Consider the following 14,591-nt stretch of genomic DNA (forward strand, 5'->3'; position numbering starts at 1 on the left):
CGTAGCGTCGCTGGGTAGCGTAAGGAGTACTGAATATTTAAGTCCCTTAAACACTTCTTCGCCTAATCAAATGGCTTCCTCTTTCGGACCAGAGCTGGGGAAAAGTCCTGGAACAACATGATCTTGGATCCTTTATAGATCATGGCTTGGGAATCTTTTCCAAGATTTCTAGAGGCTTCTAGGAGTATCTGCCTCTCCTTATTGCTCTGCAGCCGGAACAAACCGGGCGGGGACCCTGGTAGGCCCATTCTACCCTTACCTGGCCTGATCCAGCCTTCAGATTTAAAAGCTGTGGAAGCCACTGTTCGAGAAACGCTGTAAGCTGGCCTTCCTCTTCCCGTTCGGGAAGGCCCAGCAAATGAATATTTTTTCGACGACCTCGATTATCAAGGTCATCAATATGATTCTCTAAGGTCTGGACTCGCTGTTCGAGAGTCCGGACCCGATCCACGGGTACTGTAGTTTCGGAGGTCGCGGCCTTTAGCTCCGTCCCTCCGACTCGGCGCTCGATTTCCTTAATGTCTCGGTCGTGCTTTTGCAGCGCGGCCAAGAGTGAGTCCCATCGACTTCGGGATTCTTCAATAAAAGCGTCGATCTTCGCATCCAGTTTGGAGATGATTTCTATGAGGCTCACCACCATAGGTAAGTCCCCCGGGGCAGCTGCGGACGCCTCAGCTGCAGCTGGAGAGGGTGGGGGAGGGGTTCCTGCTTGCTGAGAACTGCGGGCTCCCTTCCCTTTAGTCATTTTTACTGAAGATTAGATTGTTTAAATTTAATACTAAGCAACTAATTAAATTAAACAGCTATTTTAAATGATTTGGTGAGTGTGGTGGGATGGGTAACCCACTTTGCCCAAGTCTTGGGAGGAGCACTGTAGACTCAGACTTGCTGGGTCGCCGCCATCTTGGATTCCCCCTCATTCAATTCTTGACAATGCATCAGCAATCACGTTTCCTTGTTCTGCCACATGCGCAATTTTCTAATTGAATAGCTGCAACAGCAAGCTCCAACTAAACAGTCTGGAAATTTTTCCTTAAATACCTCTACACTTCAATGGGTTATGATCAGTGTACATGATTGTCTCAGATACATTACTGGTAACATAAAAATTGAAATGTTGTAACACCAACACCAACTCAAAGTCTCCTTCTGAACTGTCCAAAATTTCTGATGAGTGTTCAGTTTCCTGGAGAAATACTCGATAGGCCTTCCTATTTTCTTGTTGCCTTCCTGTTAGAGCACAGCACCAACACCCACATCACTTGCATCGATAGCTTTGTGTAATTAGGTGTGGTTAATATCTGGGCAGTGGTCAACACAGTTTTCAGGCTGTCAAATGCCTTCTGACAGTCCACTGTACACTGAAAGTTCTTGCCTTTCTTCAGCAGTTCAGTGAATGGAGCAGCCACACTGCTAAAATTTTATGTAAATTTCCAATAAAATCTTCTCAACCCCAGGAATCATAGTACTGCTCTTTTTGTCAATGATATGGGAAACTCTCCAATTACCTTGTTTGAATTCCATGGGGCAATTTGTCCATGGTCGGTAATATGGCCCAGGAAGGTAACTTGGCCTTTGGCAAATTCACTTTTAGCCAGGTTTATCACCAAGCCTGCCTCCTGAAGTTGATTGAACAATTCTGATAAATATTGCAAATGTCCCTTCCACCTGTGACTAAAAATCACCAGGCCGTCGTTATAAACTACACAATTGGGTAATCCGGCAATGCCCTTATTGGTTCGTCTCTGAAATGTGGCTGGTGCATTTTCTTTACCAAACAGCATGACTTTAAAGTCCATTTGGTGTTACGAAAGCCAAAATTGTCTTCGCTCTTTCGGACAAAGGTAACTGCCAGTATCTACAGAGCAAGTCCAATTTAGAAATATAAGTTGCTTGTCCCACCTTTTCAACACAGTCTTCCAAATGCGCAATCAGATGTGACCAGTCTTTGTAACTGCATTTGCTATAGTACATTTGGTTTTGGCACCATTACTATGGGTGAGCTCCCATCACAGTAAATCGCATTGAGTATGTCATCTTGGAGCATGCTTTCAATCTTCTTTTGAACCTGTGCCAACTTTAGAGGGTTATGCCTATAAGGATGTTGCTTAATTGGAACAGCATCTCCTATATCTACATCATGCATAATTAGGTTAATACTTCCCAGCTTATTTCCACATATCGCCCCATGTGATAGCAATAACTCTTTCAGATCATTTTGATTTTCCTCTGGAAGGTAACTCAATACTTTATCCCATGTTTTAACAACTTTCACATTGTCCAATTTAATTTGAGGAATTTCCAATTCAGAATCCTTCTTCAATCTGTGTTGTAACCAATAACACAAACTCCTTATGTTTTCTTTCCCTTTCAAAATACCTTTTGAGCAGTGGCTCAGTGTTTAGCACTGCTGCCTCACAGCTCCAGGGACTCAGGTTCAATTCCAGCCTCGGGCGACTGTATATGTGGAGTTAGCACATTCTCCTAGTGTCTGCGTGGGTTTCCTCCGGGTGCTTTGATTTCCTTTCAAGACCCAAACATGTGCATGTTAGGTGAGTTGGCCATGCTAAATTGCCCATAGTGTTCAGGGATGTGTAGGTTAGGTGCATTGGTCAGGGGTAAATATAGGATAATAGGGTAGGTGAATGGATCTGGGTGGGTTACTCTTCGGATGGTCAATGTAGACTTGTTGGGCCGAAGGGCCTGTTTCTGCATTGTAGAGATTCTATGAAGCCTTTCTTTTAAAGGTGCATCTATCACTGAAAATAGCAACACTATCATCGATAGCAAAGTTGCGAGGTTTTGATTTCTTGTCTGCTTCCTGTTTGATTGTATGCTATGATACTTTTAAATGCTGCCTATCCAATTCCCCCACTCTGTTTAATTATTCCCTAAAACTTGACACATAGTCCAAATATGTTAGTCTGACTTATGACTTATCAATTTATCCTTAATCAATTTTAGCAGGCCTCTCACTTCATGCCCAAAAACTAATTCAAATGGACTGAATTCGGTCGATTAATTTGATGCATCTCTGATCGCATAAAAGTACAGATGGAATTCCTTTATCTCAATCAACTGGATAGTCTTGACTATAAGCCCTCAACATGGTCTTTAATGTCAGATGCCACCTTTCTAATACTCCGAGACTCTGGATGGTATGCAGTAGATTTGAATTGTTGTATTCCTAAGCTGTCCATAACTTCCTTGAATGACTTTCATGTAAAGTTTAACCCTTGATTTGATTGTATCTCTATGAGTAGTCTGTATCTAGTGAAACATTTGAGTAACTCCTGTACAATCCTTTTAGCTGTGATATTGTGTAATGGAATGGCCTCTGGAAATCTAGTGGACCCATCAATTAATGCTTATAAATACTGATTTCCACTTTTTTGTTGTAGATAGGGGTCCTTTGCAATCAATTAAAATCTTGTAAAAGGTTCATCAAATGCAGGAATAGGTACTAAAGATGCATGTTTTATTACTGCCCATGGTTTTCCAATTACCTAACATGTATGATATGTCTGGCAAAATTCAACAACATTCTTGTGCAATCCAGGCGAGTAACAATGTTTTTGTATTTTAGCTTGAGTTTGTCTTACCCCTAAGTGACCCTCTATTGATAGTTCATGCCCCACCCGCAACACTGCCTTTCTATAACCCACTGATTAGATTAGATTAGATTACTTACAGTGTGGAAACAGGCCCTTCGGCCCAACAAGTCCAACTCACCTAACCTGCACGTTTTTGGACTGTGGGAGGAAACCGGAGCACCCGGAGGAAACCCACGCAGAATGTGCAAGCTCCACACAGTCAGTCGCCTGAGGCGGGAATTGAACCCGGATCTCTGGTGCTGTGAGGCAGCAGTGTTAACTACTGTGCCACTGTGGGCGATATGACTTGATGGACTTCTGCCTTTTTCTCATCTGCCTGAATATGTGATGGTCTCCATTTCCTCATTAAGACATCAATTTTAAGATGGTAGCATTCAGGGATACATTTGGATTATTTTTCCATGTATGCCTTTTGATACAACTGGTTTAAATTTTAATCTTTCTGCTGTAACTCAGTTAATTTTTCTGAGCTAAAGGTGTCTGCTTTGTCATCTATCTGCTCCTGGTTCGTCTCAACCATCTGATCAAACAGGGTGTCTGCTAATTCTGCTTTAACTTTCTTATCTGTACTCTTTGATCTCTCCTGTTTCAGCTGGTAATTTTGTGACCTCGTTACCATACAGTCAGGAAAAGTCCCAGGATATATGTCCTGTCATAGTTCAGCTGCCTGAGTTTCCACTGGCTTTTCAACCACACTAGGCAGCTCTCCTACTTGTGAACCAGCTATATCATTATCAAGGACAAGTTGTATGCCTAGAGCTGAGAATTTGTCCAGTACTCCTACCATGACTTCTCCACTCTTCACTGGACACTCTAACCTCATTCTACATAATTGAATGTTTCTTGTCTCGCCGTGAATTCCGGGTACTCGCACCTTTTCTGGCAATAGTCCATCAGAGGTACATATCTCTTCATCTTTCAACATTAAAGATTGTAAGGATCCTGTATCTCTTCATATTGTAACCTCTTTACCTGCTGCTCCTGGCCTATGCGAGTAAACTTTACCTCTGGTTTAAGAAGATCAGGCACTTCCTCCTTAACCAACCTCCGACCAGGTTGTACATTCTGGTGCAGCTTTTTAACTTCTATTGTGATTTCTGTTACCACTCCAACAAAATTCACTGGCTTCTTCTGTTTTCCTACATGTGGCTTCCGAGTACGTTTCCTAACCCACCAACGCTGTGATTTCATGTGGCCTATTTCATTGGAGTGAAAACACCCTGAGCTTTTTAATTTCTTTCCCCTTCAAGGGTTTCCTTTTCACCCTGTGGTAAATTATCCTTGTGATCTCCACTGAGATCTACCTTTCCCTTTCCATGTGAGGATTTCTCTTTTCTCCAATTTCTATCCCTCATGGATTGAAGTTGATTTTGGAAGCCAAACTTTGATTTATGGACTAACTCATAATCATCAGCCATTTCAGTTGCTAATCTTGCTGTTTTAACTCTCCGCTCTTCCACGAGTTCTCACTACTTCAGGAAGTGAATTTTTGAACTCCTCCAGAATAATCATCTGTCTATGCCCTTATCTACCTATTAAAATTGCCTTATTTGATGCTTTCAGAGTCAATGTAGGTTTGACCAGAGTACCTCCTTAGATTCCTGAGATGTTGTCTGTAGGCTTCTGGCACAAGCTCATATGCACTTAAGATAGCTTTCTTCACCTCCTCATACTCCCCAGATACCTCCTCTGATAGTGATGTGAGTACCTCACTAGCCCTACTTTCAAGTTTTGTTTGGATCAACAATGCTCACATGATCACTGGCCACTGCATTTGTTGAGTCACCTTTTCAAATGAGATGAAAAAGGCTTCCACATGCTTCTCATCAAATTTAAGCAATGTGTGAATGTATTTAAACAGATCCTTTCAGCTCCCATGAGTTTGCTTACCCTCACTTTCTTCCTAACTAAACTTACCTTCATCCTTCATCGCCATTTTCTTTAGGCTGGCTTTCCTGTCTAAGTGCCAATTTCTGAAGGTCAAACTCCCTCTCTTTCCTCCTTTCCTCTCTTTCCTTTTCTCTCCTTTCTCTCTCTCTCTCTTTTCTCTGCTTTTAATCAGAATTCAAACCATTTCATTTCTGTTGCCTTTCCTTGTCTTTTGCCTCTAACTCAAGCCTTCATCAGGCTTATGCCCAAAACATTAATTCTCCTGCTGCTTGGATGCTGCCTGATGTGCTGTGCTTTTTTAGCACCACACTTTTCGATTCTGATCTCCAGCATCTGCAGTCCTTTCTCCAAGCACATGAGGGAGAAAGGAAAAGCTGCTTAGATGAGAAAAGATGGGAAAAGGCAAATGTAGTATGAAAACTGGTGTGAACTAGTCTTGTTTCACAATACTTGTTTCAGTGCCTGAAATCCCATCCATGGACTTACTCCAACAATTGTCAAACAACTCAATTAGTGGATTAAAGTATTAACTGTTGCATTCTTATGCACAAAAGAACAATATATAATTTCCCAAATGATATGCTACACAGGAAATTTTTATTCAACAGTATGAGCTGTTTTAGAAACAGCCTACTCTGCTGAAGTGATAAAGGAAAATGATAACAATGAATAACAAGAAAGAAAATAGCAGCTTCCCCCTCAGTCAGTAAGATCATGATTGATCTGATGTGTCCTTAATTTCACTTTCCTGACTGTCCATGGTAACCATTGACTCCCTTGTCAATCAAAAATCTGTGCAACTCAGCTTTGGGTATATGGGTATTTTTATAATGCCATAGTTGCATTTCAGCGAAACCTCGCTTACTAGAAAATCACTTTTTGTGAATAATGTGGCCTATGGGGAAAGTAGGATTAGGGGTAGATCAGCAAAAAATGTCACTCATGATTGCTCAGAAATCACCCAAAAGTCGAACACAAAGCAAGGTGAAGGTTGAAATAAAATTTATTAACAAAACAAAAGAATATTTAACACAATACATTTTTTAAAAATGTAAGAAAACTGCTCTCTGTACAGCACGTTTCGCAAAATGTTGCTCTGTCGGCAGCTGACATTGGTGCATGTACAGAACGACACAAAGCCTGGCACCAGTGCATGCGCAAAACGGCAAAAGCACTGGTGCATGCGCAGAATAACACAGAAATTTCGACGTGCACAATGGCACGTGTGCAGAACAAAGCACGTGAGCGAATCCCTGCTGGAATCACACTATTGCCAATGGAGGTAAGCGTTTTCCAAAACACCATTCCCTAATTCTTCAGTGATGTTACAAACAAATCATACTGCCAAAACACATGTTATCCCAGAACTGCCTGTATTAATTGACCCAGGGCCAACTCAGTTCCAGGACATCTCAGCAGGAGTCCTTCAGGGTAGTGTTCTCGGCCCAACCATCATCAACTGCTTTATCAATGACCTTTCCTCCATCACAAGGTTAGACAATTGTGCAATCATTAGAGAAAATCCAATGTTCAGCACATTCATGACTCCTTAGAAAATGAAGCAGTCCACATTCAAATTCAGTAAGATCTGGACCATATCAGGCTTGAGCTGACAAGTGGCAGGTTACATTTGTGCCACACAAATGCTAGGCAATGACCATCTTCAGTCAGAATCAATTTAAATACCTCCTCTTTATATTCAGTGGAGTTATCATTACTGAATCCCCCACTTCAAAAGTCTGGAGTTTATCATTGACCAGAAACTCAACTTGACTCACCATATAAATACAGTGGGTGCAAAAGCAGGTCAGATGCTAGGAATACTGTGGAGAGTAACTCACCTTCTGACTCTCTAGAGGCTGTCCACCATCTACAAGTTACAAGTCAGGAGTATGATAGCAAACGTTAAACTCTGCTTTCTTCTCACAGATGCTGCTGAATCTTGCTGAGTTTTGCCAACAAATTCCATTTAACTTCATATTTCATTACAGCTCTAGTCCAAAATAAACAAAAGTCCTAAATTTTGACAAGAAAGATTAAAGTGACTTTTCTTGAGCCTAAGCAAAGTTTAAATCAACAGTTCACTAGTCGGATCCATTTATAACACATTGGAAGATGCTTGTGGTTGCTGAAAGTCATTCATCTCATTTTTGAACATTTTCCTCTGAGTAATGTTCTAGGCCCAGTCATCTTCGGTTGCTTCATTGACAACCTTCCTTCCACTATAAAATCGGAAGTGGGGCTATTTACTGGTAATTACTTAATGTCCAGTTCCATTCACAACTCTTATGGTACTAAAATAAAAGCAGAGTACGGCAGATGCTAGAGCTCTTGCAGAAATAAATTTACCACAGTCAAAAATATATGTAAGCTTCTTCTGGCTTATTCTGAGGTAGTAACTGGAAAATTTGATGGAACCAAGGAACATAATATGTAGGTGCTGGCAGGAAAGTAAGAGTTTGGATTTGCAGAACTAATAGATTGTTCACCACTTAATCACAATATTTTAATATCATGCATTCTCTTCCTCAGTGAATTGATGGATTATAAAATGAATTGAAATTCCCTAATGGGCTTCAATAGATGAAACTGATGAAAGAAATTTAGAGTAATTTGAATTTAAAATATTCTTTTAACTGACCAAAATGAAATTGACTATCAGGTGCCCCATATACATTTCCTGTCCTTTTGCTGATTAAACTGTGGTTAGGAGGTTCACAGGAAAGCATTGGTTGTAAGAATCTGGGGTAAGTAATCAGTTACAGTAATTGCACTTGCTTGAGAGACAAATTTTGATAAACATTGCAGATACTTTCTTTGCCTATTAAATCTGTTAGATCTGTTAAATATATTTAATCACAGTAAGGTAAGAGAAGGAATTGAGGACAAGCAGACTTGATGTTATTAAGTTCTTGTTATGCAATCAAATGGTCATATATTAGCAGTCTATGGTATGTATTTAATCATACCCAAACATAATTAATGTCAGGGTCAATTCTGATTTAATAAGTTGAATTATGTAACATGAAACCTGCAACTTAGAACACAGACTTTACTGTAGAAATAAATGTTGATTATAGTTTGACGTTGGGGATATTAGTACTCTCCATGTCATGCATATTCTGTGGAACAATATGTTTTTTCATCTTAAATCAGTGACATACTGTGTAAATAATTGCTACCTAGGAAGAAATTTGCAGTTATGTGTGATACCTTATTCTGTCCTCAGTCCATTTAGAGTATGTCCCACAATAAATCATTTTATTTTCACAAACATGAATGCCAATTTGTACATAGCAAGGTCTCATAAACAACAAATTAAAGTTAATCTCTTATTAGTGATGTTAGCTGTGTAATGATTGTTGGCCGGAGCACCAGAAGAACTTCCTAGTTTTCTTCTAATAGGACAATGGAATTTTAGTATATTTAGCAGAAAAGCCCTTGATTTAACATTTTTACAGAATGATACACCTCAGTATAGGCTTGGCATTGCTCTAAATCAAGCAAGCCTATAGCTTTAAAAAAGCTTCTCAACTATACTATTTAAGTAACATGAGAACTCTTAATTTTGCAATCAGGTTTTGAAGCACAATTGTAATCAAGGTCTGACAGTGAAGTTCACAACAGTGAAATACAGTTATATGTAATCTAATAATGACCTCTAGTATATGGTGTTTATATTTTGTGTTGAACTTATCTATTTCTTAAAAATGTCACCAAGTCCCTCAGGCGGATCCGAGGGAATTACTGTCTCCTCCAAAGAATCATCGAGAATACATATCTTTCATTCATCAATACGATGCAAGGAAGTGTCCAAATGAACCCATCAGAGGCAAAGTAAGTTTAAGATTTATAGTTGTAAGGCCTATGTGCAAACTGCACTAAAGTATTATGTGACTAATTACTGAATTTGCATCAAAGGCAATTCATGGGCTATGAACTTCAAATGTACTTGAAGGGACTTGTTCAATGGCTAAGAGAGTTATACAATTTGGTGTGGAATGAAGCCTTAAAATTATGAAAGGTTCTGAATTAAATATTCAAGCTGGTTTTTAACCATCTTATCTTGGCCAATGTGAGTAAAGGAGCAGAATGTGGAAGTGAAAGCCAAAAGCAAGTAAGGAAAGAGTCAGAATTGGTGGGAGAGTCAACTGTTATGTACTTACAGCTATAAACGTAATGACAAATTGAAAGTACTAAAGGTAAGAACTTTATACCCTGAGAAACATAGAATTCCACAGTTTGACCTATGGCTATGTTATTGACTTGCTCTACTAAACTGAGCCAAAACTTCACTTGCTTACTCATAGATTTGGTTTCTTTCTCTAAAACTGAATACACAATAACTTTATTGTCAGATAGTGCATTTGTATTTAGTATACGAAATAATACAAATACTCTTGATCCTATTTTTCAAGAGTATTAGAACTGTCACTGCAACTATACTCATGTTTTAAACCTTTTCGACTGAACTAACAGCAATTACTGTTTTCCAGTGAGGTAGCTAACTAAGAGCAACAAGATCATGATAGTTTATATAAGTTTATATAAGGCTATCATTACATCACATGTGCCGTTTTAGGCATGCCATTTGGAAGTAGCCAGTGCCATTAGAGACAGTCAATATAGATTACCAGGATATTGCTAGACTTAAGAAACTATATTTATGACAAGAGAACACAGGAAATAAGACCAGAAGAATGCCATTCTGCCTTTTGATTATGGCTTCTCTGATTGTGGTTTTGACTGCACTTTTTAGCCTACTCCCCATATTCCTTGATCCCCTTGTCAATCAAAAAGCTGATTCACACAGTCCTAATATATTTAATGACCAGTGTTCACTGGGGAAGAGAATTCCACTTACAAATAATTTCAGAGAGAAAAAATTCTTTTTCATCTATGCTTGAACCGGGAGACTTGTTATTTTTAAACTGTGTCCCCCAGTTATAGGTTCACTCAAAAGAGGAAACAATGGGCAAAACTTTCTATTGTCTCTGCTGGTAGGTTTGGAGGCAGTAGAATAGAATAGATTAGAATAGCAATCTAATGTCATGCATTTTCACAAAAAAATATGAGTTTTATAAGTTGTCATACCACGGTGCCTGTATTAATGACATAAGTCATAGATAAGAAGAATAAAATAAAAACTAGGACAGAGATCATCGAAGAGAAATTTCAGTTTGGGTAAAGTTGATTAAGATGATGAATGTTGGAATACCCAGAAGCCACTGCTGAAAAATACACATCTAACTAGGCAGGATGATGGCTTACCTGAGTCTCACCTCTTGTCTGCCTTTTCCAGAATATGAACAAATGGCCCGTGGTCAACCTTCCTACCCTGCTGCCAGTCACAGCTGAAAAACCAATTAATGACCACCTAAGGAGGGTCTCAACCTGCTTCCACAACCATACAGTGTGCACAACAGCTGCAGCTATGTTGTTAGCTTGTAAATTACCAGGGTGTGGAGATCCTTTGATCAAAGGCACTCAGTGCCTCCTAGAAACTTAACTTTGATAAGGTGAAAGATGCCCACTGAGAACTGCCACCCTCCATTCACAGACTCCATCCCCAAAACTCCTTCCAACAATACTTCTGGTCTGGGTTGTTCTTTGATCCTTGAACTCCGAACTCTTTAATTCCAGCAGCAATCACTGCCTTCCCTTTAGGGTTGAGTGTGATAACTGATTGGTAAGGGAGATTTCCAATCCTGGAGTCTTGATTCCAAAGAAAGGCATGCTGCTAGCCTAATTGGTCTTTCTCAAAAAGAGGCAGTACGTGTCTTTCACTGACTCTCAATCCGGGAGAGGATAGGATCATTCTAGGGAACTGATTCTGTCCATCCTCTTAGCAAGTACAATGTCAAATCTCAATTTCTCACCTTAATGAATATAGGTCAAATATTCTCAATCTTTCCTCAAAGGAAATGTCTTCATTACAGGGATCAGCTTGATGAACCTTTGCCAATACTAGTATATCCCTTCTTAAATAGCTTATAGTCCAACAGGTGTATTTGAAAGTATAAGCTTTTGGAGCATTGCTCCTTCATCAGGTAACTAGTGGGGCAAGATCATAGGACACAGAATTTATGTTAAAAGATCAAAGTGTCATACAACTGATACGATGTATTAAACAAACCTATATTGTTGTTAAGATTTTAATCACTTAGGATAGGGCTGCAGGTTTTGATTATATTTTTAAACAAACCTGTTGGGTTATAACCTGGTGTTGTGTGATGTTTAACTTTGTCCACCCCTGTCCTGCACAGATGCCTGAACATCATGGCCTTCTTAAATAAGGTGACCAAAACAGTACACTGTGCACAATGTGCGGTTTCACCAATGCCTGTGCAACATAGACCAACGCTTCAATTTTCATACATTGTCCTCTTTACAATAAAGACAGGCATTTCACATGCTTTCCCTATGTACTTGAATGCTGATCTCTTGTGATTTATATACAAGTACACTCAGATCTCCCTGTACTATAGTAATTTGCACTCTAACTATTCTGCTTTTTCTAGTCTTCCTGTCTAAGTGAACAATCTCATATTTGCTGATATTATACTTGATTCACGTTTTTTGTCTATTAATTTAACCTATCAATATTCCTTTGCAAATTCTTAATATCCTCCTCACAACTTGCTTTCCTCCCTATTTTTATATAATCTGCAAATATTGTACTATAATAATTGGCCCCATCTTCTGGCAATTTGTACATAGTTGAAGCCTCAGCGTTGATCCTATGGCATTCCACTAATTACTCTTTTCCATTTTGAAATTGGCTCATTGATTATGTGCTTCTTGTTAGTCAGCCAATCCTCTAATCATATTAATATGGCACTTCCAACATGACGAGCTCTTGTGCAGTAACATTTTATGTGGTACCTCTTATCAAATGTTTTTTTGCAAAGCAAAATAAATTACATGTACCAGTTCCCCTTTTTTCCCCACCTACTTGCTACATCCAGTTTTACTTCCAAGGAATGGGTTCATCAGAAACTCATGAGGAACCTTCAGTTCAGGATTCTCCCAGACTTGGTGGGCTGCCAATCCTGAGAGGGATTTTTTTGGCTGGCCAGCAGTAAGTGAGATTGGAGGGCTAATGGCGTCAGTGGGCCATAGGCTTCAGGGAGGATGGTAGGGGCACGAGGGATGGAGATTGGTGGATGCCTCTGGTAAAGGGCAATCAAAGAGTTGCTGCTGGAGATGGGGAGTCTTGTGGTGAGGGAGATTATGGTCTGGTAGCAGGATCAGAGGCTTTGGGGAAGGAGGTTATAGATGAGAGGGGCTGTCTCTCACAGAGGCTGCAGGCAGGCATCTGGAACTAAAAGGCAAAAATATTTAGTTCCTGAGCCCACCATCTTCATCTCAGTAAACCTGATGGGTTCCATAAGATGGGAGGAGCCAAGTGACCAGAGTTAAACTTGAATGAAAGTGAGACTCACAGGCTCCTTTTCAAATTTAGAGTTCTAACCCACACCCTCAGAGTAAGTTTGGGTCAGGATACAGCTTTTATTTTCAGATTTGGCACCTTGCCCAATTAAACAACTCACTGGTGGAGGAGGCTCCAACATTATCCCACCCTGAGCAATGGGGGAGCCTTGCACATCAGTTCAAAAATTAAAGCTGAGGCATTCACAAAAAACTGCAGCGAGATGTGTTGAGTTCATGATCTATTTTGGCCTCCTCCACAGGTCCCAAGCATCACACCTGCAAGTCTTCAGCTAATTCAATTTAGTCCACATGTTATTGATAAATGATTGGATGTGCTGGATGCTGCAAAGGCTATGGGTCCTGACAACAATAATATGTAGAACTTGCTACACCCCTAGCCAAGCTGTTTCAATACAGCTAACAACACTGGCATTTAGCTAACCAAGTAGAAAATTTCCCAGGTATGGTCTGTACACAATAAACAGGCCAAATCCAACCCACCCAATTACAGCCACATCAGTCTACTGTGCATCATCAATAAAGTGACAAAACGTATTTTCCATAAGTGCTATCAAGAAATACTTGCTTAGCAATACCCTGCTCACTAATGCTCAGTTTGGTTTCCACCAGGGCCACTCAGCTCCTGACCTCATTACAGGCTTTGTCCAAATGTGGACAAAAGAGTTAAATTCCAGAGATGAGGTAGGAGTGACTGCCTTTGACATCAAGGCCACATTTGATTGGACTGTTACATGAAGGAACTCTCACAAAAGTAGAGTTAATAGGAATCAGAAGGAAAACTCTCTGCTGGCACAAAGAAAATGGCTATGGTAGTTGGAGGTCAGTCATCTTAGCTCCAGTACATATTTGTAGGGATTCCTCAGGGGATTGTCATTGGTCCAACCATCTTCAGCTGCTTCAACAATGACCTTCACTACATCATTAGTCAGAAATGGGAATGTTCACTGATGACTGCTCAACATTCAGTACCATTCGCAACTCCTCAGATACTGCCAAATGCAGAAAGATCTGGACAATACACAGTTTTGGGTTGACAAGTGACAAATAATATTCCTACTGCACAAGTGCCAGGCAATCATCTCTCACAAGAGAGAATCTACGATCGCCCCTTGACATTCAATGACACTCACCATGACTGAATCCCTCACGATCCTCCACTGTCGGTTACCATTAGCCAAACATTGAACTGCTAATGTCATCTTATTACAGTGGCAACAAGAGCAGGTCTGATGCTAGGAATCTTGCAATGAGTGACTCACCTCCTGAATCCCCAAAGCTTGTCCACTATCTGCAAGTTACACATCAGGAGTGTGATGAAATATTCCCCACCTGCAACACCAACAACACTCAAGAAGCTTGCACTATCCAGGACATAACAGCAGGCTTGTTTGATACCATATCCACTTCTTCCACTGAAGCTCAGTAGCAGAAGTGTGTACCATTTACAAGATATAATGCAGAAACTTTCTAAACTAAACAGCATCTTCTAAAACCATGACAATAACCTAGAAAGACAAGGGCAACAGATATTTCACCTGTAAGCTCCCCTCTGAACTACTCACCATCCTAACTTGGAAATATATCAAGGTTCCATCAGTGTCATTGGGTCAAAATCCTGGAATTCCCTCTCTC

The 14,591-nt window shown here is 40.1% G+C and overlaps 1 protein-coding gene across 1 annotated transcript in view; it reads left to right on the forward strand.

The window, feature by feature from the left end:
- The window catches only part of LOC122552869, a 98,151-nt gene that overhangs the window by 81,440 nt on the left and 2,120 nt on the right, over nt 1-14,591 (forward strand). The gene's annotated exons all lie outside the window — the stretch shown is intronic.

This window comes from Chiloscyllium plagiosum, chromosome 9 (genome assembly GCF_004010195.1).
Source record: "Chiloscyllium plagiosum isolate BGI_BamShark_2017 chromosome 9, ASM401019v2, whole genome shotgun sequence".
In the NCBI taxonomy this organism is placed as follows: Eukaryota; Metazoa; Chordata; class Chondrichthyes; order Orectolobiformes; family Hemiscylliidae; genus Chiloscyllium; species Chiloscyllium plagiosum.